This window comes from Ambystoma mexicanum, chromosome 5p, assembly GCF_040938575.1.
Source record: "Ambystoma mexicanum isolate Mex_15411 chromosome 5p, UKY_AmexF1_1, whole genome shotgun sequence".
NCBI lineage: Eukaryota > Metazoa > Chordata > Amphibia > Caudata > Ambystomatidae > Ambystoma > Ambystoma mexicanum.
The window spans coordinates 1221051437-1221073067 of record NC_090930.1 but is presented as its reverse complement, the minus strand read 5'-3'; the positions used below and the strand labels follow the sequence as shown (position 1 = coordinate 1221073067).

The window sequence follows — 21631 nt, the reverse complement described above, 5'->3', positions numbered from 1 at the left end:
GGGAGAGAAATTGCCCTTAAATAAACACCCTTTCATGAGAATTTCCAGGGCGAGGGCACCCTAGAAGGAAGAATATAAGAGACAGATGTAATGTAACAGTCGTGGGATGGTTCATTCCCCACAAAGCTTGTCCAATACAAAAGGGAGGGAGCAGGGGAGCACTGATGGGCGTTGTCAGTAGGTTCTGACCTGTGATGGAACAAGAGCACTTGGGTGGTTCCTCAGAAAAGACAAACACAGAGTTCTGGAGCGTTGATGAATGCAGCCTAGTAAAGGAAAAATAGGACGTCCAGGAAGTCTGGGTGTTGAAATAAAGTTACTTGACCCAGTCAAGTGACTGCGTGCTCCTTGCATAGCTGGTCCAATGCAGGCAGGCAGGAGGGATGACCCACGGAGGGCACATGGCATCAAGTGGGCTGGGGTGAAGTTCAGGCACCTCCATCCCAAATGATGGACTCAGTGGGCTGGTGCGGCCATGAAGGCAGCCTGGTAATAAAAAGGAGTTCCAGGAACTACGGATTTGTTGAAATACAATCATGTGACCAAGTGCCTGAACCACACACTTGCCGCACAGCTAGGCCAATGGGGTGAGAGATTGGGATAATAGGAGTCCCAAGTACCATGTCCGCCAGGCCTGACCCGTGATGCAGGGGGAGCCATGGGCGTTGCGCTAAGGAAAGACAGCTACACAGGGCCTTGACCGACATGGAAGGTAGCCTGGTAAATAAATCCATATTGCAGACTCCTCCTACACCTGGGATGACTATGGCCCCCACATGTGGTATTCTATAAATTGAGACCCCTGCAATTCAATTGGAACCTTCCAATGATGTAGGAGAGGTGGATATTATTTCAATTCTGGCACATATGGCAGATGGGCCTATGATGCGTCCACTTACATTTATTTCTTGGAATGTGGCTGGAGCCAAAACAAGGCTGACCAGATCTAATGTGCTTGTCTTCCTCGATCATGCTGATGGTGTCTTGTTACTGAAAGCATGGTCTCTGGATGAGGTTATATTGGATGGTTATGTAGCACACTCTAACTCTGCCCTGAAAAATGCACAGTCCAATGTTTCGGCAGCATGGCCATATTGGTAAATTCCTTTAATTGTCGTGCACCTGGTAATATGAACAATTTGAATTCTTTATTCCTAGTGGTCGTGGTCAGGATCAAGATGGTGCACCCCATGGACATCTTGTTGGTGATTTTTTATAATGGTCCTCACCAACAATATTTGAGCAGTTGTTTATGAGGCCTGGTCTGTGTGATGAATGAATTGCTTAATAGGGCAGGCAGCCAGGATTCACTCCAACTATTGGGTGTATTTTATTGTATTGTATTTTTGCATTTATTTGCAGCATACATAACCTGAAGATATCTAGGCGCTAGTTTCATTGCGGAAGGGCAGGTTATTTATAACACGCTTCTTTCTTTTTTTTTTTCAAGCCCAGGTCTGGGATTTGAACCTGTGTTTTCTCAGCATGGTCTTGCTCCCAAGACCCATGCGTTGAGGGTGGAGATGTGAATGCAAAAATGGGGGATGGGGCATGTTTTGATGTTTTCACGACACAGAAGATTGTCATGTAGGGATCCCTAAACCAACCTTGATGGACCACCAAACCTGTGCTTAGGTTATTGTAGAATTTGCATGAATGTGGTATGTGATTAGTCAATGGACCATTTCCCAAAGATATACCCAGTATAGCAACCTTCTCCTCTGCTCAAGGTAGTTCTGTTATGGATTGTTTCTGTGTCCCTTTGAAAGTCTGGAGCCTGGTGTCACATTATTTTTTTTGTTGCCACGGATATAGTTAACATCCATTTTCCAATTGTCCTCGAATTAAAGATTCCATGGAGGCATACACTCGATTCTAATTTGATCTTGGGGGAGGTCTCTGTCGATCGCAGAAATGGCCTTGAAGAGATCACAGGGAAATGCTGAGGGAAATTATATTAAGGAACTGGAAAGAGATCAACATTTTATTAGATGGGAGGGATGATCTGAATGACAACGTAGCTAAGTTCTCAACCTTAATGTCTAATATGTTGAATCTTTTTATTATTAAAGGGGTGCAAAAGGAAAATGAGGACTCATGGGTGCTGGTTTAACTCAGTATGCACTAAGGCAAAATCCTGGCTATTAGCCTCCCTTAAGAACCCTGCCCTTTCTAGAGGGGAAATCATTGCGGCAAGGCCACAGTATAAAAAAAATAGCACTCAGAAAAGTTCAGATTGAGAATGCAGCATCGCATGGCCTGGTGTCCACTTCTGGTAACAACAACTCTAAAATGTTTTGGGAAATTGTGAATCATGGACCATTCTATAAATATACATCCCAAGCTTTGGATTCCATGGTTTCTGACCAGGCTTGTGTAGAAATGTTCTCATGGTTTTACAGAGCAGAGGCTTTGCCCCCCCCCCCCGCAACCCCTGCCTGAATTGTTTTCCATACCAGATTCCCATATGTGACACTTTCCCAGGGACACTGATTCAGTGCCTCCTTTTTCAATGGAGGATATATCTTACTACTGTCGACCTATGCAAACGGCACAGTCCTAACTGTGCACTTGCCATGCGCCCTTCAGCAACTTACTTTTGACTACACAGTCTTCATGGATGGCATGGATCTGAAGGTCAATGCTCAGAAATCATCATATGGACTGCTTTAAATGGAGGCAGAATCCAAAATGTACACCCATGTGTAGTAATGCAACTGTTATCCTGAAAGTTAATGCCTTTGATTACTTAGGAATCTGTTTCTCTTCAAATGTCTCTGCAGGCATGCACGTGAAGAAAAAACAGTCTGTGAAGTTTAGATAGGCACTGGGGTTGTGGGGGGGTTGCTAGGTATGGCATCGAGATGTGGGAGTTAAAAAATGCATGTCCACTTCAGATGATTGAAAATTATTTTTTCAAACGTATTCTGGGTATATTCTATTTGGCAATTCAGAAATGGATCATGCATTTATTAGCAATATCTTGTCCATGGAGCCAGTAGTTCAATGGCTACAAATTAGGTGTAATGACCAGGCTGGATTGACGAATGATCTGATCAAGACCTTAATGCTGAAAGACCCTAAAGTCAGGATCACCTGGCTCTCAAGTATAAAAACCAGGATTAGGGCAATTAATGCTGACTCATATTTTAATTTCCTGGAAACTCTGACACCCAAAACAGCAAAAGTGTTGAATGCAAGAGCTAAAGCAAATACGAGAGAGCAAAGAGTAAGCAACTAATTGTTAAAAACGTTTTAATAGGAGGCAAATCATTGTTATGGGAGAGGACATCCAGAAATATTTGTTATGGGCTGTGTATCCTAGTAAGAGAGGTTTGGTGAGAGCTTGTTTTAATTGCCTTCCCCTCAGAGCCATTGTGGCTGTTTAGGAACGGGAATTTGCCAATTAATAATGTGCAATGCCCCTTTGGAGGACCTGTCTCATTCTGAATTTTTCTGTCCGGCTTCCTCAGTGATAAGAGGTAGGACCCTGAGACGGATTCTGCATGAACTTCAGTTCACTCAGTACAGACCAGCGCCATTTTTCCTGCTGTGGGCTGATACTCCTAGAATCTGATTATTTCTTAGGGGAGCTTTTCGTAAAAGAAAATATTTAATGTATTACCTTTCTTTAATCCGGTTATCATTATTAATGTATGGTTTTACTGTTTTTATACTGTTGTACACGTTTTTGGAATTTTCGAAATGTGTGTCTGCATTGATGTTTTGGTTTTTTATGGACATTTCTTTTTATTTCTGAAATAAACATTATATGAATCATGAAAATCCACATCATAAAGGAAGTAAATTCGAAAGCCAAATTTGATCAGATACAGCAAAATATGACGAAAATCAAACACCAGAGAAACCACCTAGAACAAAATAAAGACACTGCCATCCAAGAAATACACCAACTCCCCTTACAGTTGACACACCCACAGTGACAAAGTAATCTATAAGTGAGGAGGGAGGACAGAAGAAAATGTGACATTGACATAGAAATTAGAAAGAGTAATGAAGTTTATTAGTGATGCACTGTAAGAAATTCAGCAATTGAAGAAAGAGTTAGCTATCTGGCAGTCTGTAAACCAAGAGACAGTGAATTAAGTACATATTTGTCAACGGGAACAATATTCATAACAAAAAGTGTTACAAAACATACAGGAACAAGTAGTACAATGAAAACCACAAATGATAATTGAAAAGTGTTCCCCACTAGTTCAACTAACAAGCTGGTCAAATTACATTTTTCTGCATGTAGCTTACCTTTTTAGTGCAAATAAATGTAGATGATGGCTTTAAGTTAGGTATATAGAAAGGAGTATAAAAGTGAATATGGGGGTAAAAGAAAAGTATAATTTGACCAGCTGAAGTTGAACAAACTCCATAGAACCAACTGAAATGGATACTAATGCAAGATTATGGCAAGCATTTAATGAAAACATGTTGATTTCCAAACGAGTTGATAAAGTTCAGAAAAAAATAGGGTTTGTACAAGAGGGGAGGTTTCCCCCTATCTCTGAGATGAATTCTATACTGCCAACATCTTCTATGAGAAATATTACATTTCTGGTGCATCTGTTCCTAGCCGAGGCATAGACGGTACCAGATATACCATTTCCACCAGAAGAGTGTTTCCTGACAGATAGAGATAAATCTCTAGACTTTAAAGTGAGGGAAAGACAGTACAGCCTACTTAGTATGTCAGGAGTGTCTGGAGTGGGCATAAGAGAACAGTTGAGTACTAGCCAATAGCGAATTATTGAAGAAATTAAATAAAATTATTCAAGTGAAAAACAACTACATTGCAAATATACTACGCCCTACCCAGAGGGAGCATAACAAAATAATTGGAAGCTGGGATCAGGTTCAGGGGGAATCCAAAACAGAATTTCACTCAGGAAATAAACCAATCACCCCATTCTAGAAATAAATTACCAAGACAACATTCTCACTCCACCTGCTGTGTTTCAGGATAACATATCTATGTGACAGTGGAACCCAAGCAAAAGTTACACCTGTTATAACAGTTAATTTCCTAGAAGGGAGAATTATGTTAAAGGGGAGAGACTGAAATAAATGCATGCCTTGTGGTACTGCCTGAAGCCTCCTGATGACTATGCCAGTCCCTTGCCTTTGTAAGACAAATCAAAGGTGATTACACTGCTCCCAGAGTATTCAGACAAATGTACCAATAACTAATTGAATCCCAGAAGACAAATACAAATATTTTGGGGGACCCTGTTTACATGCTAAATCAATGAAGTGGGGAATGGGCTTGTGAATTAAACTATAGTGAAGAAGAATTTTCCTAGAATCTACAACTGTGCAGGCCTTATAGCCTCTGCCAGTAATACATTGTTAATATATCCCCTGCATGTTCATAAAATCAAATTATGTATATAGGGTTGTGAGGGCCATGCACCTCTCAGATGTGCAAGGATTTATTCACTTCTTGAAGGTATCAGGTTATATTATCCTCACCAATCAAATCGTCATATATATGGTCTTGGGGTAAGGCCATAGGCAAAATTATTAGTGGGGTTCATTTATGGTGTTATTGGGACCGGGGGTTTGTGGGGGTGTTCCCCGCTCCATTAAAAAAAATATGGGGGTCGCGGGGGTCTCACTCGCAGGTTGCATGGCTTAATATTGCCGCAAAAATATGGCAATATTCCTGTATGGTGATATTTTTGCAGGGATATTAACACATGGAACCATTCTTGACCTGTGAAAAACAATGTTATCATGCACAATCATTCCAGGTTAGAGTTTCCTACTCCCAAAGTCGAACAGTAAACGAGTCGGGTTTCTTCACTTCATTCCAATAAAAAGAATGTGAATTTAAGTAACCACCATCATTGATCCAAGTAACATTCTGCAGAAATGGTAGAATTCCCGCCTTAAATGGACTCCTAATGTCAATTAAAATTAATTGCTTGATTCCTTTTTTCGTTACAATTTTATAATCTCATACTTGTCTAACACTGTAATACATCAAGACATGCTTGATCTCCAGAGTATAGTGGGCTGGGAGCGAGCAGTTTCTGCTGCTTTTGGGAGGTTCAGCCTTCACTAAACATGCTGGGAGGAGCTGTGACTAAATTTCCCTATGGTTCCCACAAGCAGAGTGGAGCGGGGCCACCAGTGGGCTTTTTCGGCTGCACCCGGGGTTTGGTGTATAGTGGACCCAGTGTCAGGGTCAGACAGGGGCATAACATTCTCTCAGGCACCAATGAAAAAGTAACCTACAGTTGCATATGGAAATTAATTTCTTCTGTGAGAGACTGTTTGAGTAGTACGCAAGGGTGAGGTTTTTGATAAAATGTGATGCAAATCGTGCATTTTAAAGAATAGTTATTCGGTAACACTGGTCAAAACTACTAGCCACATGGTGAAGAAACTTATCAAACTGGCCCAAGCGGCTAAAACATTGGCACACTTTGACCAAAAAAACTGGCCCACATTAGCATAGTGTTCTTGGTTCAGCCATTGCCCTGTTGCTTTATAGGCCATTACGAGCCTGCCTGGTGTATGGTATTCAGGGCACTGGTGGATCTTTTCATGATTGCCCCCATATTTGACACACATGTAAAGCAGTAACCAGTAACCAGCTACCAGGTAATAGCTAAACACTAATTAATCTATAGGAGTTAATTTACGGATGCTAATCGAGCTAATTGAGTGTGCCAACACATCGCAAAGAGAGTCGAAAGTGGGAGACCAGCTGCTCTGGCTCTGGCTGTGGTACAATGGATGTGGTAGTGCACATCGAGGAATGGAAGCACTACCTAACCGCCACTTTGTTGTGAGGTAAGGGGAGAAAAGTCTGTTGATCGCTGCAGCTGTCACTTGCTGGCCACAAAGTTTCCTCATTTTACTTCTATAAGGCAACACCTTTGGGTTACCCAGACGAAAATTGGATGGGATCAGGATAAAAGACAGAGATGACCAGCTGTATGGTTTAATTGGTGGTGGAGGGTGAGTCACAGAGATCTTACCCCATTAAGACTTGTTCAACATCATACATTCTGGAGCTGTCAAAAGGTAACATATTGAGTGATTGTATAGTGTTCGGCCACTGCATTAACGTTCTACCTACCCTCTGGTGCTGGCAATGATAGAACAACCGATCATGGTTAAAAGGACAATTAACTGAAACAGGTGGCAGGGGAGATTGATGAACAAATTAAAGCAACTGAGCAGGACATTACTACCACTATTAATCAAATGCCTTTGAATAAGTTTGCTCTGCAGCCACTGTTTTGTGAGGGCAAAAAATGGGGAAAACAGCAAGGCAACAAAGGATAATGATGGCTGTATAAGGGGCCCTGAAATGTATAGTGGGTCTGGTTGGTTTACTGTAGAAATGTCTGTGGAAACAGTATGTCCATGCCCATCCGACTAGGTGATTGTTGTCTGAACATCGGTGAGGGCATCCAGGATATAATCGTATCCCCAGCCGACATGGGACAAAGCCTTATTTTCATGTGGTCTTTCCCCTATTGTAACGGCTAGGCAGGCGAAGAACAATGGTTTGGAGGGTTGCCCAGATCAATGCCAGAGGTTAAAATGTATTCCAAACCTTCCAGCCATCACTGCTTTTGTTTTGCTATAGTCACTCCGAATGGGACGGGTATGCCCAGACGTGGGTCGTGTACCAGCTGAGCCTAGAGACCCAAGCTGCTCCTGACTGATGAGGCCCAACGAGACTGAAACATGTTTGTGGATGCTTGTGGTCTCGTGCAGAAGCAATGTTACCAAGCAATTTGGGCTGAACTGCACCTTCTAGGGTGGAGCCAAGCCTGATTTGCATATGGTCTTTCCCCTTTTGTATTGTCTTGGCAGGCAACGAATAATGGTTTGGAGGGCTGCCCAGAGCAATGCCAGGGGTTAATATTTATTCTAAACCTTCGAGCCATTGGCCTTTTTGTTTTGCTATAGTCACCCCGAATGGGACAGGTATGCCCAGATTGCCCAGATGTGGGTACCGTGCTTGCTGAGCCTAGAGACCCAACCCACTCCTCCTTAATGAGTCCCAACGAGCCCGAAACAAGTTTGAGGATGCTTGTGGTCTCGTGCAGAAGGGATGTTACCAAGCAGTTTGGGGTGGACTGCCCCTTCTCGGGTGGGACCAAGCCTGATTTGCATAGGTCTTTCCCCTTTTGTGATGTCTTGGCAGTCGAAGAACAATGGTTTGGAGGGTTTCCCAGTGCAATGCCAGAGGTTAAGATGTATTCTAAACCTTCCAGTCATCACCCCTTTTGTTTTGCTATAGTCAACCCGAGTGGAATGGTATGTCCAGATGTGGGTCCCATGCCTGCTGAGCCTAGAGACCCAAGCTACTCCTTACTGAAGAGGCCCAACAAGGCCAAAACATGTTTGTTGATGATTGTGGTTTTGTGGAGCAGGAATATGACCAAGCAGTACGCAGTTTGTGTTGGCCTGTCCCTTTTTGGGTGGGACCAAGCCTGATTTTCATGTGGTCTTTCCCCTATTGTAATGGCTTGGCAGTCAAAGAATGATGGTTTGGAGGGTTGCCCAGATCAATGCCAGAGGTTAAAATGTATTTCAAACCTTCTAGCCATCACCGCTTTTGTTTTTCTATGGTCACCCGAATGGGATGGGTATGCCCAGATATGGGTTGCCTGCCTGCTGAGCCTAGAGACCCAAGCTGCTCCTGACTGATGAGGCCCAACGAGGCTGAAACATGTTTGTGGATGCTTGTGGTCTTGTGCAGAAGGGATGTTACCAAGCAGTTTGGGCTGGACTGCTCCTTTTGGCGTGCAACCAAGCGTGATTTGCATATGGTCTTTCCCCTTTTGTAATGTCTTGGCAGGCAGAGAACGATGGTTTGGAGGGTTGCACAGAACTATGCAAGATGTTAAGATTTATTCTAAACCTTCCAGCCATCGCCCTTTTTGCTTTGCTATAGTCACCCCGAGTGGTACGGGTATGCCCAGACATGGGTCCCGTGCCTGCTGAGCCTAGAGAGCCAAGCCACTTCTCCTTGATGAGGCCCAACAAGGCTGATAAAAAGTTTGGGGATGCTTGTGGTCTCGTGCAGAAGGGATGTTACTAAGCAATTTGGGCTGGACTGCACCTTTTAGGGTGGAGCCAAGTCTGATTTGCATATGGTCTTTCCCCTTTTGTAATGTCTAGGCAGGCAAAGAAAGATGGTTTGGAGGGTTGCACAGAGCAATGCCAGAGGTTAAGATTTGTTCTAAACCTTCCAGCCATTGGCCTTTTTGTTTTGTTATGTCACCCCGAGTGGGATGGGAATGCCCAGATTGCCCAGATGTGGGTACCGTGCCTGCTGAGCCTAGAGACCTAAGCCACTCCTACTTGATGAGTTCCAATGAGGCTGAAACAAGTTTGGGGATGCTTGTGGTCTTGTGCTGAAGGTATGTTACCAAGCAGTTTGGGCTGGACTGCCCCTTCTAGGGTGTGACCAAGCCTGATGTGTATAGGTCTTTCCCCTTTTGTAACGGCTTGGCAGGCAAAAAACAATGGTTTGGAGGGTTTCCCAGTGCGATGCCAGACGTTTAGATTTATTCTAAACCTTCCAGCCATCACCCCTTTTGTTTTGCTATAGTCAACCCGAGTGGGATGATATGCCCAGACGTAGGTCCCATGCCTGCTGAGCCTAGAGACCCAAGCAACTCCTCACTGATGAGGCCCAACAAGGCCAAAACATGTTTGTTGATGATTGTGGTTTTGTGGAGCAGGAATATGACCAAGCAGTACGCAGTTTGTGTTGGTCTGTCCCTTTTTGGGTGGGACCAAGCCTGATTTTCATGTGGTCTTTCCCCTATTGTAATGGCTTGGCAGTCAAAGAATGATGGTTTGGAGGGTTGCCCAGATCAATGCCAGAGGTTAAAATGTATTTCAAACCTTCTAGCCATCACCGCTTTTGTTTTTCTATAGTCACCCGAATGGGATGGGTATGCCCAGATATGGGTTGCCTGCCTGCTGAGCCTAGAGACCCAAGCTGCTCCTGACTGATGAGGCCCAACGAGGCTGAAACATGTTTGTGGATGCTTGTGGTCTTATGCAGAAGGGATGTTACCAAGCAGTTTGGGCTGGACTGCTCCTTTTGGCGTGCAACCAAGCGTGATTTGCATATGGTCTTTCCCCTTTTGTAATGTCTTGGCAGGCAGAGAACGATGGTTTGGAGGGTTGCACAGAACTATGCAAGATGTTAAGATTTATTCTAAACCTTCCAGCCATCGCCCTTTTTGCTTTGCTATAGTCACCCCGAGTGGTACGGGTATGCCCAGACATGGGTCCCGTGCCTGCTGAGCCTAGAGAGCCAAGCCACTTCTCCTTGATGAGGCCCAACAAGGCTGATAAAAAGTTTGGGGATGCTTGTGGTCTCGTGCAGAAGGGATGTTACTAAGCAATTTGGGCTGGACTGCACCTTTTAGGGTGGAGCCAAGTCTGATTTGCATATGGTCTTTCCCCTTTTGTAATGTCTAGGCAGGCAAAGAAAGATGGTTTGGAGGGTTGCACAGAGCAATGCCAGAGGTTAAGATTTGTTCTAAACCTTCCAGCCATTGGCCTTTTTGTTTTGTTATGTCACCCCGAGTGGGATGGGAATGCCCAGATTGCCCAGATGTGGGTACCGTGCCTGCTGAGCCTAGAGACCTAAGCCACTCCTACTTGATGAGTTCCAATGAGGCTGAAACAAGTTTGGGGATGCTTGTGGTCTTGTGCTGAAGGTATGTTACCAAGCAGTTTGGGCTGGACTGCCCCTTCTAGGGTGTGACCAAGCCTGATGTGTATAGGTCTTTCCCCTTTTGTAACGGCTTGGCAGGCAAAAAACGATGGTTTGGAGGGTTTCCCAGTGCGATGCCAGACGTTTAGATTTATTCTAAACCTTCCAGCCATCACCCCTTTTGTTTTGCTATAGTCAACCCGAGTGGGATGATATGCCCAGACGTAGGTCCCATGCCTGCTGAGCCTAGAGACCCAAGCAACTCCTCACTGATGAGGCCCAACGAGGCCGAAACATGTTTGTCGATGATTGTGGTCTTGTGCAGCAGGGATATGACCAAGCAGTTTGCAGTTTGTGTTGGACTGTCCCTTTTTGGGTGGGACCAAGACTGATTTTCATGTGGTCTTTCCCCTTTTGTAATGGCTTGCCAGCCAAAGAACAATTGTTTGGAGGCTTGCCCAGAGCAATGCAAAAGGTTGAGATATATTCTAAACCTTTCATCCATCACCCCTTTTGTTTTGCATTTAAAAATGTGGTAAATAAACTTAACTTCAAAAGGAGAACGAATAAATGCCATTTCAATTGAGATAAATAGGGAGAGATAGAAGTGGAATAATCAAGACAGAAAAGAAAGTGAACAACAGAATAAGGATTAACGCAAAAAGACAAAAAACATCACAGCGAACAAACTTACATTGTGCATGTTAACATTGTTTTTCACAGGTCAAGAATGGTTCCATGTGTTAATATCCCCACAATATATCAGCATACAAGAATATCGCCATATTTTTGCGGTGATGTTAATCCATGAAACCTGCGAGGGACAACCCTGCAACCCCCATCATTTTTTTTATTTTAATGGAGCGGGTGACACCCCCCCAATAACCCCCGGTCCGAATAACCCCATAGATTATCCCTGCTAATAATATTGCCTATGGTCTTACCCCACAACCATATTTATGGAGATTTTATTGGTGGGGATAATATAACCTGACACCTTCAAGGCTACAAAACATAACACTGACGTACACCAAAGGAAAGAGTTCTAGAAAAAGAACATTGCCTGTTCCAGGAAACTACAGACGGACGATTCGATAATACGGCAATAAGCATACCACAACAGAACCAGGGAGACTACCAAAGGCAGCAATTGAGTCACGAAGCACCACAATCTGCAAAAGTTTAAGATGACGAGCGTGCTGGATCATGCTGGAAAAATCAATAGGGCCAGCCTCTCTGATATGTCCCTGGAGAAAAATGATTGAAATGTAGAGCAACTGGTGTGAAGAAGGTTGTTTGGACACAATCTCTGCGTTGTTTTCGAGAGGGGGGGAAGGGAAATAAGCTGATTGTGTGATGGGTCACAGACGTCTAGTTTGGGCTTTTCTGGCAAAGGATATAACTGCAGACTTCTATATGGCAGCAGGAATCGTAGCAGAGTGTAAGAAGTAACAAAGGGATTTTTTTTTTGGTTCCTGTGCTTTTTAAAGCGCATCCTGTTTTGGATTTGGTAAGCGCTTTAAAATGCACATAACTGCCACTTGGTTTGGACAAAGGGGTGAGAAAGGGGATCTGAATGTGCCCATTTAAAATGCATATATTCTGTTACCCTTTGTGGTTTGGAGCGCTCCTTTTTGAGAGGCAAATATTGAGATGTACTAAAAACACATGACATCACTTGTACCACCAAAAGTTTTGAGAATCTATCCCATAGGGTTTAGGCCACTCTGTCTGATACCCAGGGCCTTGCATGGACAGGGTGCTTGACTCCTTATTGAGACATTCCAATACTATACCCCGTGAATAAATCTACATGTATCCACTGATTACCTCTTCCTAAATTCCAAACTCAACAGGATACCAACATGACTGTGATTCTGTGTTGGAGTGGGCCACGCCCACTAGACAGTGTTGCAAACCTTGTGCAATCCTGCACTAACCATGGTAGTCTAGAACATTCTCTCTGAACTTTTACCTCTGCAGAATCATTTGTATTCTCCTGAAGCCCACGCTTGATCCAATTTTAAAGTCAAATGTCCCTGCAGAAATGCATATCCAACTTGTCGAATCTGTACACAACATGTTAAATATTGTGATCCAACTGATGCTGAATAGATGGCGTCCTTGCATGTGAATACAGTGCATTATCCGTAAAATATTATTTTAAACTTTGCTTTGATAATAATAGTCGTGATGTAGCCGAGGCCACGAATGGCGTTGCTGACAAATGTGAACTAAAAGAAACAAAGAGAAAAGCAATGTCAGGGTGTACTGAGCGCGGTGCAGCTACAATATAATGCCGAGGTTGAAAGTAGCAGAACAAGAAGTATAATTTACCCAAAATAGCATCATTGAAAGATATCTGCACAAAAGACCCAAGAAGTCTTCTGAAAAGAGTGGACTCTAGGGCAGATATAAAGGCGCATTGTGCAGTGTACTTTATGCTTGATGCCGCATGTATGTTCCTTTGGTGATCACAATGTGCTAATGTTCTTTAGCACCTCAGAGCAATCTCTGAATCTATATCTGATAGTGGCTCACTCTCTGTTTATCAAGGAGGAGCCGATCTTTCTGGGTTTTATGGACCGGGGGACTGCTTTTGACAAAGTGAATCAGGTAAAGTTGCAGCATATGCCCAAGTCCATGAACTGCCCAGAGGGTATAGGTGTATAGTCAAACCTTTAGCAAGTCTCCACCAATCGGATCATGCCGATGTTAAAAGTAGAAAAAATGGCCATTGCACATATGTTTCCCCCCAGTAGAGATGGGTGTGTGACAGGGATGCGTCCTGGTACCCCTATGTTTTAGTATGTGCATAAACTGTCTTTATGGCCGCCTACTAAATTCGACACCTGATGTCCGCAATAGATTGTTACTACTGTTGGCCTACGCAAACGGCACAGTCCTAATTGCGCATTTGCCATGTGCCCTTCAGCAACCTAAATGCTGACAGTGGTGCACACCTGGTAACAATTGATATAGAAATTCAAATCATCATTATATGTACAGAAGAGCTGGTTTAAGAATTTAAAGGTGCGGGGGAGGAAAAAAGGCCTTGGCACAAAGCCTAAATCAGAAAAGAGAAAATAGAAGAGGACCCAAAAAGTGGGGCCCTCCCGTCCCCTGCACACTGTTTACTGATGCCACATAGGGCCTTCAAATATATGGATATAGATATATAACAGCAGTTTGTTAGTTGAGCATATAACAATTTATTTGGCAAAGAGGAAAACAAAATTTGCCAAAAGGCACATTCTGTTGTACAAAGTAATTCGTGACGTTTAACATATTAAAACAAATTGCGAAGAAGCAATAAATGATGGAGAGGTGATGCTGTCCAATTGTGGAGTGGCCGACGCGTTTCGAGGGTAACCTCTTCTTCATAAGGGCCCAATTGAACTGTTGACAACATTTCAAGGAGACAAAAAGTAAAATCTTTTATTTTATTTCCATAACAGTCAAGGACTGACTGACAAGCTGTACATAACTCGGGATGCTAGCGAGATGGTGAAGAGCAGAATACTGGAGATCTAGTATGGTGAAAAGAGTGAACTAACAGATCAAAGAGAAACACTCTATACTAATAGCTAAACACATAACAAAGGAGATGTATTGTGTGAGATCCACCTACATGGTGGGATCTAGAAAATGGCGTGATGAAGAGTCAGACAGATCGAGATAAGCCAAAAGCGGTAGTGGGTTCTAAATAGCAAGGACCACCCTTGAATAGTGAAAAAGCTGAGTCAATATGGGGAGCGTGTTTAAGAAAAAACCATACCCCTCCTGTGGACGGAGAAAGAATAACTCCAAAAGAGCGCTACTGAATAAAATAAATAATACTTAAAATTAACCGGAATTGGTTTTAAAGAATGCACTCACTCGAGTTGCGGGACGAGTAGCCAAGGCAACAGGGGCATCCGTGTGGTCAACAAGTATTCGAAACAATTATACGATGCAGGGCATCTGCAAAGAGACACGTACTGCTGGCACCTAAGTGGGGACATATACATTTCTGTTATACTGGAGAAAAATAAACCTGGGGTCTCCCAACCGGGCAAAGGGACCCAAGTAGCGGTAGCTTACCTGTACAGTGCGGGGAACACTGTTAGTGGAAACTGAAACCGGCAGGCAGTGGCTCCGCGCGGTCGTAACCTAGGTAACGAGCTGTGCTGGGGACACGCCGTCAGACGTAGAAAGGAAACTAAATAATAAACATAGAAAAGGGCATAGAAGCCGGTGAGTGAGGAATATGGAGGCCATCATGCAATGGCGCATAGTGCAAGCGTACTCATAGGGACTGACCAGAGATCAGGATAAATAAGAAAAGTAGAGTTAATATGTTCCATAATGAAACATAAGAATTCTGGTGTTCACCATCGCAACGCATTTTATAATTTTGGTTCTAATGGAACAGAAATTTGTGAATAGTACAATAATCGTTACAGTCATGATAGATAACACAAATGGTACATGCAGTTTACTCTTAATAGTCCAAAACAAATCATGTAGAGTCATGAGGCTACTCATTATATAGTGAGACAAGTATAATTCAATGGCAAGGGGATAAAAGATTGCGATGTAGCCTATTACTCATACAAGGTTCGAACGAATGGAGAGATGGTTCAATTGGTCATTCGTGAACAGGTGCAAACATTTAAGTGAATATAGGCAAGTCAAACATAGGAAAATACAGTTCCCTTGAAGAAAACATCAAAGTCACAACACTTGTAATGACAAAGAAAAAAAATTTTTTTTAAGGTCCGGGATACTGACACTTGTGTATAGTAGTTGGCGATGTAACATGTGAGTTTCACAATTCACTATAGAAAGCAACTCAAAGAGAATTCATCATTCAGACCCTTAGGTTGCAAAGTGTCAAGTGTGTGGATCCAGTACTTCTCTCGCTGTAACAACAGGGATTGGTAATTGCCACCTCTGTGTGGACGTTTGACAATTTCTATGACTTGAAATTTAATTTGTGCAATCGTATGTTGGAATTCGATGAAGTGCCTTGCCACTGGGGATCTGAGATTCTTACATCTGATGGTGGATTTGTGTTCTGACCATCTTTCTTTGACGGGTCTTGTGGTTTGTCCTATGTATAATTTACCACAGGGACATTTCAATGAGTAGATGACACCTGCGGAGAGGCAGGTGGAAAAGTCTCTGATTTTGAATTTCTTCCCAGTTTGTGGGTGAGATATCGTTTCACCTTTTATAACATTGTTACAGTTCGTACAGTTCAAGCAGGGAAAGGTACCCTTCTTTATGGTACTCAGTACAAGTTGTTTGTCTTTAGGAGGTCTTTCCGCTCTCACTAGTTTATCTTTGAGATTATGTCCACGTTTAAAGGCCATCATTGGTGCTTTGGGAAATAATTTCAGGAGAGAGGGATCATTGTGTAGTATGGTCCAATTTTTACGCAGAGTTTTGCTGATTTGGAAACTCTGTCGTGAGTACTTTGAAATGTAGAGTAGCGGTGTGGACTTATCCTTGACTTTAGGGATGCGTAGTTGTTCCTTCGTGAAGGTCTCTGATCTGTTGCGGGCTTCTCCTGTGATAGTATCTGGATACCCCCTAGAAAAAAATTGTTCAACTAGAAATGAACATTCTGAGTCAAGGCCTGCTGGGTCTGAGATAATTCTCTTCAATCTTAACATTTGACTGAATGGTAGGCTTTTGAGCATGGGTTTAGGATGGAAACTGCTGAAATGTAAAAGATTATTCACGTCTGTTGGTTTATGGTACACCGTGGTGTCGATGTGACCCTCTTTGATCTGTAAGCTCACATCCAAAAAATGTAATGAAGGGTCCCCTACTTCCATTGTGAATTTGATTGTGTTGTTCACTGAATTCAGATGTTCCAAAAAAAGATCCAATTCATCTCGTGTACCACACCAGATACCGAAGATATCATCTATATAACGTTTCCAGGTCAAGATTTTAAATGACCAAAATGGGTGATCCAACACGTTTTCTTTTTCAAATTTATACATGTAGGTGTTAGCATAAACCGGAGCCCATTTTGGTCATTTAAAATCCTTCAAGGTTTTTTTAAAATCCATTACATTTTTTGGATGTGAGCTTACAGATCAAAGAGGGTCACATCGACACCACGGTGTACCATAAACCAACAGACGTGAATAATCTTTTACATTTCAGCAGTTTCCATCCTAAACCCATGCTCAAAAGCCTACCATTCAGTCAAATGTTAAGATTGAAGAGAATTATCTCAGACCCAGCAGGCCTTGACTCAGAATGTTCATTTCTAGTTGAACAATTTTTTTCTAGGGGGTATCCAGATACTATCACAGGAGAAGCCCGCAACAGATCAGAGACCTTCACGAAGGAACAACTACGCATCCCTAAAGTCAAGGATAAGTCCACACCGCTACTCTACATTTCAAAGTACTCACGACAGAGTTTCCAAATCAGCAAAACTCTGCGTAAAAATTGGACCATACTACACAATGATCCCTCTCTCCTGAAATTATTTCCCAAAGCACCAATGATGGCCTTTAAACGTGGACATAATCTCAAAGATAAACTAGTGAGAGCGGAAAGACCTCCTAAAGACAAACAACTTGTACTGAGTACCATAAAGAAGGGTACCTTTCCCTGCTTGAACTGTACGAACTGTAACAATGTTATAAAAGGTGAAACGATATCTCACCCACAAACTGGGAAGAAATTCAAAATCAGAGACTTTTCCACCTGCCTCTCCGCAGGTGTCATCTACTCATTGAAATGTCCCTGTGGTAAATTATACATAGGACAAACCACAAGACCCGTCAAAGAAAGATGGTCAGAACACAAATCCACCATCAGATGTAAGAATCTCAGATCCCCAGTGGCAAGGCACTTCATCGAATTCCAACATACGATTGCACAAATTAAATTTCAAGTCATAGAAATTGTCAAACGTCCACACAGAGGTGGCAATTACCAATCCCTGTTGTTACAGCGAGAGAAGTACTGGATCCACACACTTGACACTTTGCAACCTAAGGGTCTGAATGATGAATTCTCTTTGAGTTGCTTTCTATAGTGAATTGTGAAACTCACATGTTACATCGCCAACTACTATACACAAGTGTCAGTATCCCGGACCTTAAAAAAAATTTTTTTTCTTTGTCATTACAAGTGTTGTGACTTTGATGTTTTCTTCAAGGGAACTGTATTTTCCTATGTTTGACTTGCCTATATTCACTTAAATGTTTGCACCTGTTCACGAATGACCAATTGAACCATCTCTCCATTCGTTCGAACCTTGTATGAGTAATAGGCTACATCGCAATCTTTTATCCCCTTGCCATTGAATTATACTTGTCTCACTATATAATGAGTAGCCTCATGACTCTACATGATTTGTTTTGGACTATTAAGAGTAAACTGCATGTACCATTTGTGTTATCTATCATGACTGTAACGATTATTGTACTATTCACAAATTTCTGTTCCATTAGAACCAAAATTATAAAATGCGTTGCGATGGTGAACACCAGAATTCTTATGTTTCATTATGGAACATATTAACTCTACTTTTCTTATTTATCCTGATCTCTGGTCAGTCCCTATGAGTACGCTTGCACTATGCGCCATTGCATGATGGCCTCCATATTCCTCACTCACCGGCTTCTATGCCCTTTTCTATGTTTATTATTTAGTTTCCTTTCTACGTCTGACGGCGTGTCCCCAGCACAGCTCGTTACCTAGGTTACGACCGCGCGGAGCCACTGCCTGCCGGTTTCAGTTTCCACTAACAGTGTTCCCCGCACTGTACAGGTAAGCTACCGCTACTTGGGTCCCTTTGCCCGGTTGGGAGACCCCAGGTTTATTTTTCTCCAGTATAACAGAAATGTATATGTCCCCACTTAGGTGCCAGCAGTACGTGTCTCTTTGCAGATGCCCTGCATCGTATAATTGTTTCGAATACTTGTTGACCACACGGATGCCCCTGTTGCCTTGGCTACTCGTCCCGCAACTCGAGTGAGTGCATTCTTTAAAACCAATTCCGGTTAATTTTAAGTATTATTTATTTTATTCAGTAGCGCTCTTTTGGAGTTATTCTTTCTCCGTCCACAGGAGGGGTATGGTTTTTTCTTAAACACGCTCCCCATATTGACTCAGCTTTTTCACTATTCAAGGGTGGTCCTTGCTATTTAGAACCCACTACCGCTTTTGGCTTATCTCGATCTGTCTGACTCTTCATCACGCCATTTTCTAGATCCCACCATGTAGGTGGATCTCACACAATACATCTCCTTTGTTATGTGTTTAGCTATTAGTATAGAGTGTTTCTCTTTGATCTGTTAGTTCACTCTTTTCACCATACTAGATCTCCAGTATTCTGCTCTTCACCATCTCGCTAGCATCCCGAGTTATGTACAGCTTGTCAGTCAGTCCTTGACTGTTATGGAAATAAAATAAAAGATTTTACTTTTTGTCTCCTTGAAATGTTGTCAACAGTTCAATTGGGCCCTTATGAAGAAGAGGTTACCCTCGAAACGCGTCGGCCACTCCACAATTGGACAGCATCACCTCTCCATCATTTATTGCTTCTTCGCAATTTGTTTTAATATGTTAAACGTCACGAATTACTTTGTACAACAGAATGTGCCTTTTGGCAAATTTTGTTTTCCTCTTTGCCAAATAAATTGTTATATGCTCAACTAACAAACTGCTGTTATATATCTATATCCATATATTTGAAGGCCCTATGTGGCATCAGTAAACAGTGTGCAGGGGACGGGAGGGCCCCACTTTTTGGGTCCTCTTCTATTTTCCCTTCAGCAACCTACCCTTAACTACACAGTCTTCATGGATGGCCTTGATTTGAAGGGCAATGCTCAGAAATCATCATTATGGTCTGCTTTGAAGGGAGGCAAAAATGTACACCCGTGTGTAGCAATGGAACTGTTATCCCGCTGGTTAATGCCTTTGATTACTTAGGAATCGGTTTCTCTTCAAATTTCTCTCCAGGTATGCACGTGAAGAAACAGTCAGTGAAGTTTAGACAAGCACTGGGGGAGGGCGGGTTAGTTGCTAGGTACGGCATGGAGATGTGGGGGTTCAAAAATGTAAATCCACTTCAGATGATTGAAAATTATTTTTTCAAACGTATTCTGGGTTTACCCAGTTTGGTCTCTAATTATGGAGTACATTCAGAATTGGATCATGCATTTATTAGCAATATCTTGTCCATACAGCCTTTAGTTAATTGGCTACAAATTTGGTGTGATGACAAGGCTGGATTGACACCTGATCTGATCAAGACCTTAATGCTAAAAGACCTTAAAGTCAGGATCTCCTGGCTCTCAAGTATAAAATCCAGGTTTAGGGCAATTAATGCTGACCTATTTTTTTTACTTACTGGAAACTCTGACACCCAAAACAGCAAAAGTGGTGAAAGCAAGAGCTAAAGCTAAATAATACGAAGGAGCAAAGAGTAACCAAAAAAATGTGAAACACTTTTTAATAGGAAGCAAATCATTGTTATGAGACAGGAAATCCAGAAACATTTGTTATGGGCTGTGTATCCTAGTTAGAGAGGTGTGGTAAGAGCTTGTTTTAATTGCCTTCCCCTCAGAGCCATTGTGGCTGTTTAGGAACGGGAATTTGCCAATTAATAATGTGCAATGCCCCTTTGGAGGACCTGTCTCATTCTGTATTTTTCTGTCCAGGATCCTGAGACAGATTCTGCATGAACTTCAGTTCACTCAGTACAGACCAGCGCCGTTTTTCCTGCTGTGGGCCGATACTTCTAGAATCCGATTTTTCTTAGGGGAGCTTTTCGCAAAAGAAAAAGTTTAATGTATTTCCTTTCTTTAATCCGGGTATCATTATTAATTTATGGTTTTACTGTTTTTATCCTGTTGTACAAGTTTTTGCAATTGTTGAAATATGTGTTTGCATTGATGCATTGTTTTTTTAAGGACATTTCTTTTTTTTTCTGAAATAAACATTATATGACTCATGAAAATCCACATCATAAAGGAAATAAATTTGCAAGCCAAATTTGATCAGATACAACAAAATATGAAGAAAATCAACACCGGAGAAACCGACTAGAACAAAATAAAGACACTGCCATCCAAGAAAGACACCAACCCCCCCTTACAGTTGACACACCTACAGTGACAAAGTAATCAGAGTAATGCATCTTCATATAAGTTAGGACTAAGGACAGACGAAAATGTGACATTGGCATAGAAATTAGAAAGAGTAATGAAGTTTATTAGTGATGCACTGTAAGAAATTCAGCAATTGAAGAAAGAGTTAGCTATCTGGCAGTCTGTAAACCAAGAGACAGTGCATTAAGTACATACTTGTCAACAGGAACAAGATTCATTACAAAAACTGTTACAAAACATACATGAACAAGTAGTACAATTAAAACCACAAACGATAATTGAAAGGTGTGCCCCACTTAGTTCAACTGAGAAGCTGGTCAAATTACATTTTTCTGCATGTAGTTTACCTTTTTTATTGCAAATAAATGTAGATGGGTTTAGGTTAGGTATATAGAAAGGGGGATAAAAGTGAAGATGGGGGTAAAACAAAAGCATATTGTAAGTTGACCAGCTGAAGTTGAACAAACTCCATAGATCCAATTGAAATGGATGCTAATGCAAGATTATGGCAAGCATTTAATGAAAACATGTTGATTTCCGAACCAGTAGTAAAGTTAAGAAAAATAGGGTTTGTACAACAGGGGAGGTTTCCCCCTATTTCTGAGACGAATTCTATACTGCCAACATCTTCTGTGAGAAATATTACATTTCTGGTGCATCTGTTCCTAGCCGAGGCATAGACGGTACCAGATACACCATTTCCACAAGAAGAGTGTTTCCTGTCAGCTAGAGAGAAATCTCTATACTTTAAAGTGAGGCAAAGACAGCATAGCCTACTTAG

At 42.2% G+C, this 21631-nt stretch overlaps 2 long non-coding RNA genes across 2 annotated transcripts; one reads left to right on the top strand and one right to left on the bottom strand.

The window, feature by feature from the left end:
* Positions 1–13905: 13905 nt before the first annotated feature.
* On the bottom strand, positions 13906–14920 carry LOC138481510 (uncharacterized). Its single transcript, XR_011274258.1, has 3 exons — positions 14801–14920; positions 14597–14707; positions 13906–14116 (listed from the first exon to the last, which is right to left on the bottom strand). It is a non-coding gene; the product is annotated as an uncharacterized lncRNA (long non-coding RNA).
* A 3462-nt stretch (positions 14921–18382) lies between these two features.
* Positions 18383–19387, top strand: LOC138481509 (uncharacterized). Its single transcript, XR_011274257.1, has 3 exons — positions 18383–18502; positions 18596–18706; positions 19187–19387. It is a non-coding gene; the product is annotated as an uncharacterized lncRNA (long non-coding RNA).
* The last annotated feature ends 2244 nt before the right edge of the window (positions 19388–21631 follow it).